Here is a 15,575-nt window from a genome sequence, read left to right as displayed (position 1 = left end):
ATTAAATATCTAATCGCAGCATGATCAGTGTGTACAAATGTTTGATAACCAGTGATGTAGTGTCTGAACTTGTTCAGGGAATGGACTACAGCCAAGAACTCTTTCTCGGTTACAGTATAGTTCATTTCTGCCTTGGACAGGTTTTTGCTGATGAAGTATATGGCATATGGGATTTTCTCCTCAACTTGTCCTAAGGCTGCCCCTATGGCTTTGTTCGAGGCATCAGTGTGGATGTGGAAAGGTAGGGCCCAGTTTGGACCTCTCAAGATTGGGGCGAACACCAGCTTATCTTTCAACTCATCCAGTGCCCCTTGACAGTGGTCAGTCCATTTAAACTCAACATCTTTCCTTAAGAGTCCAAACAAAGGTGAGGCTAGCTTACTGAAGTTTTTAATGAATCTTCGATAATATCCTGCTAAGCCTAGGAAACTCCGAACATCTCTTACCTTTTGAGGAGGCGGGACCTTTTGGATGATAGCAATTTTATTAGGATCCACCTATAATCCTTGCCGAGAAATGGTATGACCTAGCATGGTCCCTTCAGTAATCATAAATTCACATTTTTCAGGACTAAGGGACAGGTTCATCTCAATGCACTTGGTTAGAACTTTTCCCAGATTGGTCAATGCTTTTGGAAGTTGGACCCATAAGGAGTGAAGTCATCCATATAGATTTCTACCGAATCATGGACCAACTCAGAAAATATGCTCAATACTGCTCTCTAGAAAGTGGCAGGAGCATTGCATGGCCCAAAGGGAAGGACTAGATAGGCAAAGGTACCCCAAGGATAGGTGAAGGTGGTTTTATCTTGGTCTTCCGGGCTTATTTGGATCTGGTTATACCCGCTGAACCCATCTAGGAAAGAGAAGAACTTCTTCCCTGCCAGTCCATCCAACACCTGATCTATGAAAGGCAAAGGGAAATGGTCTTTCTTGGTGGATTTGTTAAGTTCTCGGTAATATACACAGATTCTCCACTTCCCGTTATTTTTGGGCACCAGCACTAGAGGCGAGACCCACTCACTATCAGAGATAGGATAGATGAATCCTGCATCCAATAATTTTTGCAATTCTTCTTTGACAATATCCTTAAGGGCTGGATTCATTCTCCTCTGAGGCTTCCTGACCAATTTACAATCTTCTTTAATGTAGATGTGATGGGTATAGACCAAAGGATGGACTCCTTTCATCTCCTTATAGCTCCAGGCGAAAGCATCTAAATGATTGTTCAGTAAGCTACACAGCTCCTTCTCCTGGGAAGGAGATAGGGAGGAGCTGATCCTTAAAGTTCTTCCAGGACCAAACTCCACATTCTTAACTCTGGGAGAGGTTGGATCAGTCACACAGAGGTCCACTGAGGTGTTGGCTTGGGTATCCTCCACCAATTCCTCTAAGGACAGTGCACTGGGAGGTGGATTTTGAATCAAAGTCTCAATCAAATCATCCTCAGTTTGAGGACCCCCCTAGTGGTTTCTACTGTGCACAATGGTGCAGAGTAGACCTCATCCTCATCTCCTTCTTCCAACTAGAGTGGTAAGTCATGTTCTAGCAGAGGTTGGGCAGGAGGATATAGGACTAGTTGCTTGGACATAGGCCCATTCTTGATGGTCATGCTTCCAGCTCAGCAACTGATGTAAGCATCCGCAGTGGCTAACCAAGGCCTTCCCAAAATGAGGGGGTATCCAGTGAGCTTAGCCTTTGGCTGAAGGACCAAGAAGTCCGCAGGGTATTCCCAAGAGTCAACAGAGACCAAGACATCCTCCACAATCCCTTCGAGAGTCACAGTGGAGTGATCTGCCAACTGCAAGACTGTCGAGGTCTTCCTTATGAACTCTAAAGGTTGAGTTTAAGCATGGTATCCCTAGTCATCACATTAATGGCAGCCCCTAGATCAATCAAGGTATGGGGGATAATGGTGCCATTGATATGGACATCAATTACAGGACTCCCAGGGTCCAAATACTTTGGACAGATTACTTTCCCCAACATTAGATTGGACAGTTTTCCGATGACATTGATAGTCGAGGCATCTCTCTTTCTCCTGCCTGGATGCCTAAAACACTTCTCCTTAATCAATTTGTTGTATATCGGTACATCTTTGATGGCTTGGAGAAGGGATATTTTCACACACAACTGTTTCAGTTCTCCCAGAAGTTCAGTCTCCTCTGGGTTTGGTTGTGTGGTTACTGTTAGTCACTCAGGAAAGGGTGGAATGGCTTTGGTTTCACTTTCCTATTTCTCTTCCTCGTCCTTTGGGGGAGGAGGTTGGCGATCTGGAAGGGTCTTTCCGGATCGCAGGTTGATCTCCTGGATCTCCACAGCATAGGTAGGACATGTTGTCTCCCCAGTGTATACCTGCTAGGCCTGTCGGTTGTTGGGGTTCGGGTTTAGTTGAGCAGGCATCTGGGGTTGTCTTGGAGGAGTAGGAGGTAATGGTTGTGGTTGAGCCGGTGGTGGAGGCAGAATGGCAGGAGGAGAGTTGTATTGGGGCCTCCACCCCAGTTGAGGTGCATTCCACTGAGGCTGTGGCTGGACATGTGAGTGAAACGAATGAGCAGTGGGTTGAGTATGGTATTGAGGTGGATAAGACCACGGAGGAGGTGCAGACCAGGAAGGATGAGCAGGGGGACCCCAAGAAGGAATGTGAGCAGATTGGTTGGGGCTATAATAAGCTTGGGATGTCCCTTGCATCCCCTACTGGTAAGGTCTGGGTCCATGCGGCCTCCTTTGGTTGAGGAAGTAGAGAGGTTCAGTGGGTGCCTCAGTCCCTTAGTACATGGCTTTGAATCCGGGCAAGGTTGGGCATTGGTTTGTAGGGTGGTTCTCCTCACAAATGAAACATACCTCTATTGAGTGCAATGGACACTCGTTCTTAGGGTGCTTCCTCGTACATCTGGGACAAAAAATGGCCAGAGCCCTCTCAGCTTCCTCTTTCTTTTGTTGGATTCGAAAAGTATCAAGTTGCATGGCAATGGTCTGTCTCATCTCACTTTTGAGGTCTTCCATCTGATTAGCAAACTCATGCTTAGAGAAGTTAGTATTAGCTGAAAGTGGATTCCCCCTACCCCTTTTTCGGGCTACCCTAGAATGGTTTCTAAACACATTCTTTATGTCCTCATAAGGTAGTTGGTAAATGTCTCCTTCAGCTAGCATGTGAAGGGTATCTAGAAGGTCTTGAGGGACTCCTCAGAGCAGAACCAGCTTTAGAGATTCAGGGTCAAGTGTGCACCTGGCCAGTTTATAGCTAAGTTGGAACCTTTCCTCATAGTCCTCTAAAGACTTATCATTTCCCATGGTCATCTGAAAGATTTCTCCCTTGGTTTCCTTTGACCTATAGTAATCCCGGTATTTGTTGTTAAAGGCTTGCTGCATTTGAGCCCAAGTAGTGATACTGTTTCCAGGTAACCCCATGAACCAATGTAATGTTGCATCCTTGAGGGTAGAGGGAAAGAGTTTCAACTTTTGCTCGTCTTCTATATAGTCATAAGTTCGACAAAGGACAGCAAACTCAAACAGGAAGGTATCAGGGTCTTCAATGGTCAATCCACGGAAATGAGGTAAGGCTGAGGGACCTATGTTCTTCATTTTCATCTCCCCGTTAGTCTCTCGGATGGGGAAGGTACCTTCTATTCTCTCATCATCGTCTCTACCATTTCTGTTGTCAGCCATGGACTCAAAAGGAATGTTTTCTTGCTCTTCTTCTGTTATAGGATCTTCGCATATCTCAGGAGGTTCACCTATAGGTTCTTCTGGATCACTGCCACCAAAGAAGAGAGAAGGGTGACTCAGTGAAGTGGTGGGGGTGTTGGGTAGGAATTTTCTAGTATTATCTCTGTTCCTACGAGGCATGAAAGGATTTTTGGTTGCTTTTGTTTTTTTTCTCTGCTTGTACCTACAAAACTGAAACAGATGGAATTGCAACTAACTAAAATCTATCTTGCAGAAATGAAAATGCGGAATTGAAATGAAAGCAGGAAAAGACTAATCTATTTGCTAAAATCAAATTGCGAGAAGGAAATACTAGACTATGCTTGCAAAATTGAAATTCTATTTTACGCTTGCAGAATTGAAATTGCGGAATTGAAAGGCTAATCTATGAAAGCAGGAAATGTCTATTTTACTTTTGCATAAATGAAACTGCAGAATGGAACTGAAATAAACTACTTAGCAGAAGGCGAGAGTAGGGAAATAGAAGAAAAGCAACAATCACAAATACTCTGACGCTTCCCCGGCAACGGCGCCAAAAAGAGTGGTGAGCTCCAGTATTGCAGCAATAATGCTGCAACTCCTGGGACTCCCTTCTTTACTTTTATCAACCCGGTAGTTCGTAACAAACTTGGAAGCGACGGTGCTGTATGCACAAGTACTAGCTCTTGCCGCAGCTGTCACTTGTTCAGCTGCCACAAGTCCGCTAGGGGCTTAAGCCAACTTCTATGAGCTCTGAGAAGAATCTTTTTAACTGATGGAAGAAAGCTAACTCAAGGAACACTGATCTACTTACAGAAAGAAACTGGAAAGCTGAAAGGAAACATAACCCTAGCAAACCCTAATTTTACTAGCTATCCCTACCGATGCAAGAAAGAGGATGCAAGCTACTGAAAGAGATGCCATTGACTTCTAGGAAGGTAAATACATGTATCTAAGCTACTTCTACAGTAACATCTGAAAAAACATCTTTTTGTATTTTTGAATAAGTTGTCAGAATTATCATGCATGCAATTTGACTGTTTTGACTGTGCAAAGGTGGATTGGCGAGGGGAAATGCTTGGATGAGGTCGGGAAGGTTCAGAGAAGGCCTAAGGGGTCCCTAACATCCTTCCAGAGAGTTTCACAGAGTTTGGCTATCAAGAAACCTCATTCGTGAGCTTCTACAGGAAGTCTGCATGGGTTCTACAGGATGTCTCTGATTTTCTACAGGATGTTCTGTAACTTTCTACAGGATGTTCAGAAATGGGATTTTGGAGGATGGATGGATGGAGAAAGATGAAGGAGTGGGTATGGAGGTAGGATAAGGGTTGGAGATGATCCAGGACTTGGTGGATGGAGTTGTGGACAGGTGTAGATGGCTGGATTTGGTCAAGGAGGACTGAAGCAATGATGCACAAAAACTAGGGTTATGTGGGAAAATGGAAAATGTAAGGCAAGAAGATGAGCTAAGGGATGGAGCAGATGGGTTTGATGGAGTATGGGCAGGTGGAGGAGTGGTACAGGTGCTCTGCAAGTTGTTTTTCCAACTGAACCGATGAAGACTTGTAAAATCAAAAACCTAGTTACGTTGACCTAATCTGATCTAGCTGTCAGTAAAAAGGATGAACGGAAGTTGAAGTGCAATGAAACCATGTATACTAACTCATACAACTAAGCAAGCAAAAGTCTGAACTTGTAACCAACTTCTATACATGAAAATCAAACACTAGTGATTGCATGACAAAGCAAAATCGGTGTTTTTGTGGGCAACAAGGTTATCCTGATCACAGACCCTGATCCCACTGAGGGAGAGGTGAAACCAGAGATGGTTGATGGCCCTTTTTTGAAGCTTTTCCCTGTAAACAACCTATCAACTAAATATGAGCATCAAAAGTCTTTCTAACCATTAACAGTGACCTAGTTAATCAGCAATATTTAATCTACTTTAACAGAAATGTTTTTGCAAATGCATAAAGAACAACTAACAATACATAAAGGAGGCCTTAGCACTCGGGTTGGGCCCAACTCCAAAAGTTGCAGGCTCCTATAAAGAATTCAGATCTGATGCCAAGTAAAGCTGCTTCTCATTATTCAAAAATAATCATCATATGAAAGTTGTACACCAGTAGCCACAAGAAAACAGGCTGAGCAAAATGATAGCACTATAGTGCAAAAATACCAACAGTTCCAAAAAGTAAACTACGAAGGTTGAGGCCTTCCTATTTGTACAATACGAGGGGGCTAGCAGCCCTCCTAGATTCAAGGGACTCGGCTGTCCCAACTGCTAGTAAACAGTCACTCTTCCCAAAACTGCTTGGCTGCCTTTAAAACTCATTTTGGTGGCCTATGGAGCTCGGAGTTGAGGGTGGAGATTTTAAGGAAGGCCATTTATGCAAGAGACAACCTCTATACGTATCCTCACCTCAAGCTTGGTTGTTATCTGACCCATGATTGCTTGGTTTTGCTCCCAAAATTTGTCCAAAAATCCTGAAATAACCACGTATTAGCCTCCTAGGTAGAGTGACCACCCTTATTCGTTCAAATAACATAAACATACTAGAAAAACATGCATAATCTATGAAAAATAGAGGACTGAACAAGGACAATTAGGCAAAATGAGCCCAATAAGTTACCCAATTCAGGGCTCATCACAAAAAATCTTCTTTATTCACAATAAAAAAGTTGTTCTCCCCCTAAAAAAAAAGGTCCTCCCCTAATCTTCGGAGGTCATACTTATGTAGAAGGAACTAACCCTCAGTCTTCCCCTGACTTTTCACCTCCCTCCTCTTTTCAATATACAAATTAAAATATACAGGCATATAATCAATCGGTGAAATAGCTAACACATAAAGGCCACATCTACTGGAGCCTTTCATTTCCTGGGGAAAGATTGAAAGGAGGAGGTATGTGTGTCATTTCTTAATGATAAGGCCTGAGACCGCATAAACTTTAGAACACATAGGTATCCCATGGAAACATGACTTCCAACGCCTAAAGAAGAATCTTTAAATAGAACACATCCGCATATATAAACTCTTCGGATCCGCTCATGCATATTTTATCTGAAGCCATACTTGATGCTTATGCATCCATTCTTCGACCTCGCTTGCCTTCTCTCAGTCCTCGCCTGCGGAAATAACCAACATCAGCTATGCTTATGAAAGCATGATAGAAATGCTTAGAAACATAAATCTTGCCTTCATTAAAACGTTTATAACATCAAAAGAAACAAGTGTGAAAGAATTGGCCCCTAGTTTTTAATTCATGCATTGATTAAGTCCCGCAAACATAAACTCGATTTACATTGAAAACCATTGCATAACACAGAACCAGATCTGAAATCCGAACTTGAAATATTATAGATGAGAACCCATACCCTATCGTGTCTGCGAAACACTATCGCATCGCATCGTTTCAGCGGAGAGGAACCAGGCTTATTGAACTACCGAACTCCGATATTACGATGGCGGAAGCGGACCTAAAATCATATTATGTTGCAGTTAATAATCTCGGTGAGTCTATTAGGTTACGAAGTGCCTTGTGTATGGGCCTTTAGTTCTGCCGATTGCGATATGCAATAGGCCAGACCTGAAAATATATATGTTTTGGTTAATAGTCCCTACAGGTCCGCCATATTGCATATCGCCTTATGTATAGGCCCTGAACTCTTCTGATTGCAATTTGTGATTGGGGATGCAGACCCAATAAATGTATGTGTTATGTTTAATAATCGCAACGGGTCCGCCATATCGTGGAATGCCTTATGTATGGGCCTTGGGTTCTACCAATTGCGATTTACAATTAGGGAACGGTCCCGACATCATATGTGCTGCTGTTAATTGTATTTGAAGTCCAAAAGGTCTTCTCTTAGTGGATGCGAAAGAGGAAGGCATAATACAACTGCAAAAATGGAGAAATTGCGATAGCGGTAGAGGCAGGCATTGAGAAATGTATAAAGACTGAAAGAGCACTGAAAGGTAATTTACATACGTTTGCAAGGTATTTCTGTTACAAAAGTATTGTAATAGAAATAGCGGCGTGATAGAAGGTTTTTCGGGTTGGATCCCAAAACAACCATAGTAAAGAGTGGGGGGTTTGTGAAGGTTTATGAGGATTGAAGAAGTCTTGATGAAGGATATGAATGAAGGGCTAGAAAGGGTTATAGATGAATCATGCATCAGAGATTTGTTAAGGGGGGCTTAACCACTAAGAATTGAAGATTTGACTCGACAAAGAGTTAAAATCCCTGAGATAAAAACAGATCATTCGGAGAAGTGAAAGATCAAACTTCTAGGGGACCCATTCAAATTTGCTACTAGAGCATGTTTTAATAGGGTGGTGGTTGTGGCCACAACAGGACCATAGTTACTTGTAGTATGGAGTCAATGGTATTTGGACATGGTATTGTAATGATGTACCCTTTGATGTAATACTATATATAGGGTAAAATAATAGGAAGAAAAATAAATATTTTATGATCTAGATCAATGTTATGGTTGTATTGTTTTGATCTATTCTTTGGAGAAAGACGAGGCTCCGCAGCTAAGTGCGCAAAGGCCTAAGTCTGCAACTGAGTGCACAGACAACCTGCAGCTTAGTGCACAAGACAAGAAATATTTGTTGTACAAGATTTATTATTATAAGCAACAGTTCTTGTAGACATATCCCCACATTGGGGTGAACCACAGTAAAATTGGTGTCTTCATGTCTATATTTGCTTACTATCTGTTAACACCCAAGTTGTTCCCTTTGACTCCCAAGGGAATACGGCTGGGGTAACCACTAACCAATCTTTGGATTGCAGTTTCTAGCCAAACTGTAATCAGAGAGGGCTCTCTCTTTATGATTTGCCTCTGTTTTGATAGTATTTTAGGCTAGCTATTGTGTTCAGGGTTTTGTTTTATGTTTTGGTTGAGGGATGTCTTCTGCATCTAAAGTGTAAGTTTTCAGGCAGTATTAGTCCATTGGGCAATGGAGTCTGTGGCTACAGGTTGTCTGAAATATTGAGTTGAGTTACTGAAATTACAGGGCCATTTAAATACTTCATGAAACAAATTTGAAATTGTGATGGTGAAGTGTGTATTAACCGGTGGAAAGCAATTAAGAGTTTTCCACTAGGTTGGAAGTGTGAGAAAGAGATATACTGCACAGGAAGCAGACTTGAATTTCCTGAAACAATAATCACTGTGAAAGATATAGTTTGAAAGTGCAGCAATTAAGAATTACACCTTTATAACTGTAACTGAAGAAAACATTAATAATAGCATAGATTGAGTCTAGGGTAATCTGTGATTAAATCCTAGAACTATTCTTTTTCTTTGCCATTAACTGTAAAACACAGAACATGGATGAGCTATGAGAAGATGACAAAACACATAACTAAGAGTTTGAAGAAAACTTATTGATTCATGAAACACGCAGGAATCCTGTAATATTCAGCAAAACAACACAATGACTCAGATAACGCAGAGCTTTGGAAATTCCATCAGCTTTTGTATTAATAGTCTGGAAAATTTACAGCATAAGAAACTCTTGAAGAGAGATCAACAACAACCCCTGCAAGATTATGCGAGGGGGGAATATATACAAGCGGTCATACAAAATATCTGAGGCGTTGAGTCATCTGAGAAATAAATTCATTCACCAACTTGTACAGAAATCAGATAAGAAGTTATTACATCATTGAATACAAAATAAATGCTCTTTATGTATGTCAGGAGATATTTTGACCCTTGGAGGCCACTGAGTCGGTCTGAGCGTTCTGCTTTAATTCTGGAAAAATGTGCCTTTATGGCTGTCGTGCTGTAGTCCTTTGGCCCTGTCACCTGTAGCTGTCACTGCTACTTTGGTGGCCGAAATAGTTTTTCTGAGTTGGCTCAGCCCATTCTTCTCCATGCATGTTGATCTTATCAAAATTTTCCTGTGCATGCTAACTTGTATTTTTTGATGAAAAAACTTAGTGAATGGCTTCTTGTCTATAAGATCATTTGTATTGCCTTAGTCCACCATTCCTGTGTGGGAAATTGATGTCTAAGAATTGCCTCTAATGTCTCATCTGCCTCTGTGTATTTGTAGAAGGTGGGAGGCACTTCAAACAGATGTTTAATTTCATTCATTATAAAGAATAAATTCTCTACCCTGTTGAAGAGACTTTGTCCTGTTGCTGGCCCTGTTTCCTCTGAGGTGCTGGGCCTTTCAGTGATCTGATTTGTGGCAAATGTGTTGACCCTCTTGGCATACTGCTCATGTGTAAGTAGTCTTCCTGCGCTGTTCAGTAAACCAGGGAGACCTCTGTTTTGCAATGCCACAAATTTGTCCTGGAATCTATTGACCTCTGTCTGCATGTCCTGGGTCCTTCTTTCTAGTGTCTGCACCAGGCTTCTTAGTGTTAGGACCCTCTTTATTAACAAAATAGTCTCAGTCCTGTTGGAGATTCCCATAGTTGCTAACTGAGCACTTGTTCTGTTGTTAAGCACATTGATCATTCTATTGGCAACCTCAGGCATATTGCCTAGAGATGCCCTTGATCTCTGGATTTCCCTCTGTGCTTTTGCAATGAGCTCCAACTGCTCATGAATTGTCTCAATATATTGCCATTGGTCAGTGATGGATTGGCCAATGTTGGCCCATAAGACTGTCTTGAGCTCAGCTGTCACTTTATCCAGTGTGAGCTCCTTCTCCAGCTCCTTTATCCTGTCTTTGAGGGCTTTTACTTCCCTGCCCTTTTCTGCCACACTTTGTTTTGATTTATCATATTTTTCATTTACCTTGGCTAAATTCTCCCTGGCCTCCTTTAGTTCTGTCATTTGGGCTTCCAGGGCCTGAATCTCATCTCTCAGCTTTTGCATGTCCAGGCTTGGGGCCTGCTCTGTTGTTGGTGCTGGTGCTGAGGTAGAAGGTGCTGCCTGATCTGTTTGTTGAGTGAGGGGAGCAGTAGTTGGAGGAGCTTCCTCAAGGTTAATTATTTCTGGAGGAGGATGAGATGTTTGACCTCCCTCCTTTTGTTGTAATGCTGCTTGCAATGCAGCCTGTGCAGCCTCTGATTCCCCCAATTTTTCTTATGTTTGGATCAGCTGTTTATATAGGGACACCAGCATAGCTGATGCATCTTGGTCATGTCTCAGCTGGGCAACTTCTTCATTTTGTGGGTGAATGGTTGCTGGGACTTTCACCATCTTTCTTAATGCTGCCATATCCACATCTCTTAATTTCAACAATGCCTGCACAGCCTTGATGTCCTTGGGATCATGCCCAAGTTCTATGATTATTTCCTCCAAGGCTTTAATTCTATTGTCCTTTGCTTGAGAGGATGCTCTCTCCAACTCAAGCTAGGCAGCTGTATTATTTAGGCTATTTTCTAGCCTGTAGTTATCCAATGTCTTGTCTGCCAAGGAGGCATACACCATCTCACCCGTTTGCTTATGTAACTCGATTTTTTCCATTGGGTGGATGTCCTTGGCAAGGACCTCAAGGTTGGTCCTTATGTAATCTGCCGTTGACTGCGGCTGCAACACTGCTGGCATAAAATGGCTCATGATCATCTTGCCCTCCTGTACATCAAATGCAGACATTAGTCTTTGCTGGTTAGTGGGGGCCATTTTCAACAGATGGTTGTATAGCTGTACTCTTATGGTCTCATTCCTCTTCTTTATGTCAATGAATTGCTGCTTGATGCCCACCTCAGCTCCTCTTTGCTAGCTTGAGGAGCTGACTTCTCCTCCCACTGTCCTCTCTTGTTCCTGCTGGAAGGAACTTGCAGATGCCTCTCTGCTAGGTGGGCCCATGCCCAAAGACTGCCCTATAGGCATTTCTTCCTCTGAGAAGGGGTTCATTCTATGTCTTTTCTCCCCATGAGTTGTTGATGTTGTGAGGGGAGTCTCTCTGTCCCTTTTTCTGCTTACGTCTTCTTTCTGTGGAGTTTGGAGGACTGATGCCTCCACTGTTGTCTCCTGCCTAGGAGGCACAATTTGTTGGGGCTGCTGCTCAGTGGAAATTGGGGCCTGTGATATATTTTCTTGCTGCCCTGATTTCTCCTTTTCTTGCTGCTCATCTTGTTGCTGCATTTCCTGCTGCTGTACCTGTTCATGCTGCACCTCTTCATGGTGTGGCTGCTCTGGCTCCATTTCTTTCTCTTTGCCTTTGGTAGAGGTTTGCTCAGTAGCTTTGGCTGTTTGCTGATTTGCTGTGGAGGACGATGCAGCTGCTCCCACTTGAGTGCCTGGAAGAGCAAACACCTGTGCACAAAGCTCCAAGTCAGCCATCTTTTGGATATTTCTAACTGCTCTTTGATTTAATTCTTCTTGTGTAGCAGCCTCCTCTAAGGTTCCTCTCCTCCATTTAATTTGATTTGCATACTTTTCTATGTGAGGCAGCCTTACATGGTCATAACCTGACAGCCTATATTTGACCCTTCTTAAAGTTATGAAGTGATTGGGGTCATAGGGTTTCCAAAGGAAACTGGTCTGTAGGCCAAGGGTTTCTAGCATTCGGTCTGCTTCTTGCCAACCTTCTTCCCTCTTGTTGTAGATGAAGTGGCCTAATTGGTTCCTTACCTCGAGCTGTACCTTCTTGCCCTTGCCTGAGAAATGTAGCACATCAGCGTTCCCAAACTGCCTGAAGTATTCAAGGGAAAACAATCTCATGGGCACATATCTGGGCAATTTGTATGGGGGCAACTCACACCCATAGATTCTAATGACTGTGTGGTGTTGGTAATAGTACCAATCCCCGATGCTGTATGCCTTGGACAGCTGAAGAATCCTCTGCATTTCATCAGTCAGTCTAGGAGGAGGTGAGCTCATGAGCAGAGACATGGCTGGGTGAATGAAGAGGTCTATAAACTCACAATAAGTATATGGAGAGCTGGATCTGCAGTGGAAGGCAGAGGACCAATAAACCACTGACCTTGGATTGCCTTGTGCATCCACTCTCTTCATAGCAAAGTGAAACTTCTCATGTTGATAGTACAAAATCAGGTGGTATATGTAAGAGGTGTATCTGAACACCCTTTCTCTTGATAAGTTCATTAGTTGCTCATGTATTTTGTCAGATATGTAGGTGGCATAGTCATAGCAGATTGGAGACTTGCCAGGGGCAAACATGAGCATCATCACCAGCACAGTCTCATCAACAAACTCAATAGAATTATAGCCCAGAATGGGACTGATCATATCTACAAGGTCCCTGCCCAATTGGTTGAGGTAAACATGAGAAATGGGAGGGTACTTCACGGTGTCAGACCCAATGTACAACTGGTTTAGCTTGGTGATCTGAGCCTCTGTCAATTTAGCCCCTTGCTTTATCAGATCAGCCAATGATAAAGGGACTAATCTCTTCTCAGTTTTGAAGTGGAGCATCTCTCTAATGGCTTCAGGGGTGACATAGAAAACAACTGAGCCTGAAGGGTCAATCACAGCCCTCTGAGTGGCGTCGTAGGATTCAGCACATAGGTGGATTAGGTCAGGAAACTGGTTGACCTGAGGGAGTTTGAATAGAGGGAGGAAAGAATCCCAAATGCCCAATACATCTGTTCCAGCCTCATGTTTAATCTTCAACTCATTCAGCAAGTGAATGTGGTACTTGCTGTGCATTAGCATTTCTTCTGCTATCTGATAATCCAGGTCTGCTAATGGCTGCCAATCCAATTGTCTCTGAGGAGCATTTAAAGGGGCAACATTCAAGGCTACAGGTGCTACTGGAGTATCCATATTTAGTTTAGGATTCTGCTGTATAATCTGGTGTCACTGCAGAGCAATACAAAAGAGTAAAAAAAAAAGGTGAATTACTGAGGAACAGAGGATGGAATGGTCAATTGCAGCAATTGAAATACTGCTCAAAGCTTTGATGAGACAAATGCTTGGCCTTAAACTCTTTTTTACGGCAAATTGGTGCAGTTTGGATTTCCCGTTCACAATTGCGCGAACAGAATACAGGGTCTATGAAAACTCAGGTAAACAAGGCTTAGCAGGTGAATTTCGACCTTACAGTTGCAAATGGAGACTAGGTACAGGGGACTTGCCGGTAAATTATGTGTTTTTCACTCCTTTAAGCTTTACTTCAGATAATTTTGGATAAAACCGAGCACAGGGGAGATCAATTCGATAAATACCTGGTAAATTTGCTTGGCAATGGTGAAAATGCAGGTGGATTTGGCGCGCCAATGGTGTCCAGGTCAAATTCAGCAGGTTGGCGACAGTTTGGACATAAATTTCATGCAGAGGAAACAACAGTCGTTTTTGCGAAAAGTGCAAAAAACACGGCTTTTTGGCCAAAATATGGATTTTTCGGAACGTTGGCGCTTTTTTTGGATGACGTCAGCATGACGTCATCAAGTGGGGTCAAGGTCGGATGACGGATGACGTCATCAGGTGACGTGGCGGCTTAAGAGTGGTCCACGGGGACGATGAGGTGGCAGACAGGTGGAGCAAATGGGTAACGGGGACGCTGATACGGCGATGACGTAACAGTGACGTGGTAGTGGCGTTGGCAGGGTGGGTTGGCAGAAACCGGAAACAGTAAGCGATATCATATCGCACCGCATATTATACGGAGGTTGAATTGTCAGAGGGGGCTCCGATACGATGTGGGGGTGATCCGTGGCAGAAGCCTGACGTCACCCTCTGACAAATATCGGAAGCTATTCTTCGAACATCGGAGCCACTCCGATATTCATGTGGGTCATCGAATGAAAAGGGCCCGATCCGACGGTCGACGGATGGTTAAGCTGCCGGGTCAATACGGAAGGGGGTGGGAATAAAATAATATATCCTTTTGAAAATTGCGCCCGGCGGGGACTTTAGACTTTCGGCGGATTTGTATTGTTTTTTCAATGTTTTTTTTCATAGGATCGCGCATAGCGCCCAGACTTTGGATAAATCGAAAAAATTGGGTTTTCATGTGTGTTTTGCAAATGAAGCGGGTTAGGGGTAAAAAGGGGTTTATCACAAGGTTTTTTGGCAAATGAAGGGTTTAGTGGGTTAAATGACTTCTGAAGAGGAAAGAGGGGTAAGGCTTAGGGCTCTTAAACTGACCAGATGTCAATTTAATCCCTGATAGTGAACATAGGGCTATAATGCCAAGGGGAGGGATATTTATACAATGCTTGGGGTTTATACACCATAGTGTTATAATAGTAGGGAAAGGGTAACATAGGGGATTTAGATAATAGAAGTTAGGGGTTAATATGGATGGAAAAGGTGAATGAGGAGTGAAATCACTAAGTTTATGTGAAGATAGCTTAGCTTAGGGAGTAGGTCAAAATAAAAAGATTTTTAGACAAGAAATGTGGCTTTCAAAGGAATAAGAACCAGCATAAAACCTCAAATTCTTTCATGAACATAACTGATGAAGGGATGTTAGTAATGCAGGTGAAAAAAGGGGAAAAGGAAGTTAGTCATGCTTCTTTATTTTTCTGCATCATGATGGAGAAGCGGACCTTCTCAATCCATTGATATTCCTTTGTGAATAGGTTAGCACACATTGAATTGTAAGGAATGACATTTCCGCAACCCCATCTGCCTACCCATCTATTTGCCTAGCATTTTTTTGTTTCTTCATGGAGGGTGCACTTAGACTTGCAGACCCTTATGTGCCTTTTCTTTTCTTTGGCTTTTTCCTTTTGATTTTCTATCTAGAACTACCCTTATTGCTTCCAAGGTCCTAGATTAAGCAGTTGGGAACCTTACTTCTCTACCTAAGCTACTGGTCTGCCAAGATTAAACAGTTTGGACAGACTTCTTTCTCTATTCTACAACAAAAAAAATTGAAACATGGCATGATCCAGATTAGGCTTTAGGACCACCCATCAAAACTTAATCAACATGAAGTTATACACACACCTGATCTCCTTTTGGAAATATGGGATCTTTGTATTACCAAAGCAGAGCATAT

The sequence above is a fragment of the Pinus tabuliformis genome, chromosome 9, assembly GCF_031772625.1.
Source record: "Pinus tabuliformis cultivar Carrire ecotype Pingquan chromosome 9, CPIR1, whole genome shotgun sequence".
NCBI lineage: Eukaryota > Viridiplantae > Streptophyta > Pinopsida > Pinales > Pinaceae > Pinus > Pinus tabuliformis.
Note: the sequence above shows the minus strand (reverse complement) of the source record.